The sequence below is a fragment of the Myotis daubentonii genome, chromosome 8, assembly GCF_963259705.1.
Source record: "Myotis daubentonii chromosome 8, mMyoDau2.1, whole genome shotgun sequence".
Classification (NCBI taxonomy): Eukaryota; Metazoa; Chordata; class Mammalia; order Chiroptera; family Vespertilionidae; genus Myotis; species Myotis daubentonii.
In genome coordinates this window covers 7,794,091-7,798,371 of record NC_081847.1, presented here as the reverse complement: position 1 = coordinate 7,798,371, position 4,281 = coordinate 7,794,091, and the positions used below count along the sequence as shown (strand labels likewise).

The window sequence follows — 4,281 nt, the reverse complement described above, 5'->3', positions numbered from 1 at the left end:
GGTTGATTTGATTACTGATGAATTGAACCATTTGTCCCCAGTGAGCTGCCCATTGGCATCTCCACTGCTGTGATTTGTCGCTCACTTTTCTGCATTGCTCTGGTGAGCTTTGTATGTTTTAAGAGTCTTAATATGTTGTCATCAATGTTGGAAATTTCTTCCCTAGTTGTCTTGTGTCTTTTAATTGAATCAGCTGTGGGTGTCGATTGTCCAGGAATCTTTCATGTTCATGTTCAACCATTTTGTCTTTTCCTTTGTGGTATCTGCCCTCACACTAGAAAGGCTTTCGGGGGAATGATCTGGGGGCTCATTGCCGCCGTGGACAGTTGGACAGATGTCCAGAGAACTCGGTGGCATTGCATGTGTAGGGTGGACAAAGTGCCCTTTCAGCTTTGGAGGGGCCGTGACAGCCAGTGGGCAATGCACTCCAGGTGGCCAAGAGCCCTCTGTCTTTTCCTGATTTTTATTCTTAACTAGTTACATAGCAGAGAGAGCACTGGGCAGGGAGTCGGGACTGCCGACTTCGGCCCCGCTGTGCACTCACAGTGGAGCCTCAGTTTCCTCATTTATAAAGTGAAGGAATGACGAGAATCTTCCCCCTTCACCCCTACCTGCTCATGACCTATGACCTTAAGTAGGGCCCTAAAAATCACTCCCTATTGAATCCTCTCTAGGCATGTAAGACCAGACACTCCAAAGAAAAACAAAAAGACTCACCCATATAAACATTAAAAATTCCAGGACGTCACAAACACCACAAGTACAATTAAAAGACAAAGAATAAACTAGGAAAAATACTTTAAACAATTAACTCGTTAAACCTCCCCATCTAGTCAAGGGACAGATAATCCCTGCACATCCTCCCTCAGAGGGCTGGGGGTGGGGAAAGGAGCCCCAAGGGTACTGAGCAAGGGCCCAGGGAGGTGCTCGGTCCAGGCTTTTTATCCTCTGAATGAGAGAGCGAGTGAGTGAATGAATGAATGAACGGAGGCTAAGTCTGCGTCCCAGGTGGTGGGGCCTTCCTCTAAACTAGGAGGCGGCAGTACCTGACCCGGGAAAAGAAGTGGTTTCCGTTGTTTACTGTGGCGTGTTCACTGCAGAGCCTCCCCCTTCCTCTGAGCTCATCTGGAAAATGGGCTGAGAAATGTTGACTCTCCTGCCCGCTCCCTCTGAAGGGGGTCAGTCGGGATGAATCAGAGCAGAGGTATTCTGGCTTAGCCATTGTTTTGACAATAGGCATGATTAAACAGACAGTTTATTTATTTTATTCTCATCTTTGCATCCGCATCTCCAGGAGAGCTTTGTTCCTAGGTGCAGGCAAGAAAGGAACTTTGTGCAGAGTCAGAAACTGGCCATGAGAAGGAAATAAGGGTTTCTTTGTGGTGGAAGAAAATGCAGGCATCTTTGAGTTTTTATTTTCTCACAGGATTTCATGTCACTTTAAACTGGTTCTTCTCTGCTCTGAGTGGCCTGAAATGGCTGTTGAACTCGAGTTGCAGCATGAAAGATTGGGTTAGACATCAAGAGGGACTTCTTGGTTAATGAACTTGTGTAGGCAGAGGAAGGGAGAGAGAGAGGACAGTCCTACAAACTCCTTCTGTGTGAGTAGTTTGCTGGAGACACTAGCGCCTTCAGGAGAAACCCTCGTGCCACCTTCTCAGAGGTCTGGGAAGCTGCGATGGAAGCAAAGCACCGCCTAGCAGAAGGATCCTGAGAGAAAATGTTATACTTCCCTCAAATTTCACAGGTGGAGAAACAGGCAGGACCACGCAACAAATATTTACCAAGGACTTTCCCATGTGCCAGGTCTGTTCTGAGCACTGGGCGAACAGCAGTGAGACAGTTGGCTAGCAAACAAGGTCATGAACATAGAATGAAATGTCAGGGGGCACTGGGCTGGGTCGGGACAGGAAATGCTGGGGGAGGAGAGAGTGGGAGGTGCCTTTGAGGTAGGGTCATGCATGATGTAGTGACTCACCAGGGTCACATGAGATACACTCAGAGTCTGGTTCCTGACCCCTAGCCAAGGGTTCCTCCAGGGTGTTTTGGTTGCAAGTAACTGAAAATCCAATTCAAAAAGGCTTATGCCAAAGGGAGGTTTATTGGCCTCTTCCACGGGGGTTTAAATTCTCAGGCTCCCAGCAAGACAACCACCCAGATCTCCAGGCCCACGCCCTCTGAGAGTCCAGCTCAACAGGACAGAGCTGCTCCTTCCCCAGAAACTTGAACAAAAGCCCTAGGCCTGACTCCCTGGCCAAGTTTGGGGCATGGCCCCATTTCTGAACTAATCGCAATGGCGTGGGGGTTGTCCAGCACCTATGGCCAGGTCGGGGAGGCCCGCCCTGGAGCGCTGGGCTGGGAGAAGGGAAGGGACACTCCCAGGTGAATTCTGAGCATTGTTGGCAGAAGAAGGAATATGGATTCAGGCTGGCCCAGACGCAGCCATGACAGTAACCGCTCCCCACACCTCCGTGCTGTATCCCCCTCAACCCCGCCCCCAGGTTTTCCTGGACACCTTCTGTGAGCTTCCATCTCTGTTTCCCACAGAGTGAAGCCTTCAAGATTGAAGAGGTTTGCTTCTAATCCTCAAGGATCTTATAATCTTCTCGAGGAAACAAATTCTATGCCCTTATTTTCATTCTGTCTTTTTGTGGTTTGCTAATGACATGAATTTTCTGTCCACAAAAGGAAGGATGTCCGTGGGCTGGAGGAGTCCAGGCGGGCTCCCAGTGCCTGTCAGAGGGTGGGCTGTGTCAGGAAGGTTGACGGAGCAAATGGGACCGGGTACGCAGGATGCCTGCCATGTGATTATGGCTTTTTGGGATACATGTTTAGAATGTGTATAGTTCTTGTACCACAGGTTTACAAGATTATAAGGTAGGATAAGGCAAGTGTGTAATTTAGTAGTCAGGTATTTATTCCAAATTTGTCTTAGAAACAAATATATTCTTAACTTATCAGACTCGGGTAATACTGCTGGGGATGAAGCTAAAATGAAAAAATAAAAAGAAGGGGCTCTCTGCTTCTGAAGAAGCTGCTCTTCCTGCGCAGAGCCAGCCACAGCCCTGAGACCGATGGTGAAGGTCAGAGTGAACAGATTTGGCCTTATTGGGCGCCTGGTCACCAGGGCTGCTTTTAACTCCGGCAAAGAGGATATTGTCGCCATCAATGACTCCTTCATTGACCTCAACTACATGGTCTGCATGTTCCAGTATGACTCTACTCATGGCAAGTTCAAAGGCACAGTCAAGGCAGAGAACGGGAATCTTGTCCTCAATGGAAAGCCCATCTCCGTCTTCTAGGAGTAAGATCCTGACAGCATCAAATGGGGAGATGCTGGTGCTGAGTATGTTGTGGAGTCACTGGTGTCTTCACTACCATGGAGAAGGCTGGGGCTCACTTGAAGGGTAAATCCAAAAGGGTCATCATTTCTGCCCCTTCTTCGGACGCTCCCATGTCATGGGTGTGAACCATGATAACTCCCTCAAGATTGTCAGCAGTGCCTGCTGCTCCACCAATTGCTTAGCCTTCCTGGCCAAGGTCATCCATGGGACTCATGACCATAGTCCATGCCATCACTGCCACCAAGACCGTGGAGGGCCCCTCTGGGAAGCTGTGGCGTGATGGCCGAAGGGCTGCCCAGAACATCATCCCTGCTTCTACTGGTGTTGCCAAGGCTGTGGGCAAGGCCATCCCTGAGCTGAATGGGAAGTTCACTGGCATGGCCTTCCGTGTCCCTGCTCCCGATGTGTTGGTTGTAGATCTGACCTGCTGCCTGGAGAATGCTGCCAAATATGATGGCATCAAGAAGGGGGTGAAGCAGGCAACAGAGGGCCCCCTCAAGGGCATTCTGGGCTGTACTGAGGACCAGGTTGTCTCCTGAGACTTAAACAGTGACACCCACTTCTCCACCTTTGACTGGGACTGGCATTGCCCTCAATGACCACTTTGTCAAGCTCGTTTCCCGGTCTGACAATAAATTTGGCTACAGCAACAGGGTGGTGGACCTTATGGTACACATGGCCTCCAAGGAGTAAGAACCCCCTGGACCACCAGCCCCAGCAAGAGGAAGAGAGGCCCTCAGCTTCTGGGGAAGTCCTTGCCCCAGCTCGATCCCTCGACACACTGAGAATCTCCTGACCGCCACAGTTTCCATCCCACACCCCCTGAAGAAGCAGAGGGGCTTTGGGAACCCTATCTTGTCATGCACCATCACAGTTCACTGTACCCAGCCAAAAAATAAATAAATAAAAAGAAGGGGGAGGAGATAATTTAAAGAAA

General features: G+C 49.7%; 1 pseudogene; it reads left to right on the top strand.

Annotated features, from left to right (window-relative positions):
- The first annotated feature begins 2,975 nt into the window (after positions 1 to 2,975).
- LOC132240219 (glyceraldehyde-3-phosphate dehydrogenase-like) lies at positions 2,976 to 4,037 on the top strand (annotated as a pseudogene).
- Positions 4,038 to 4,281: the final 244 nt, after the last annotated feature.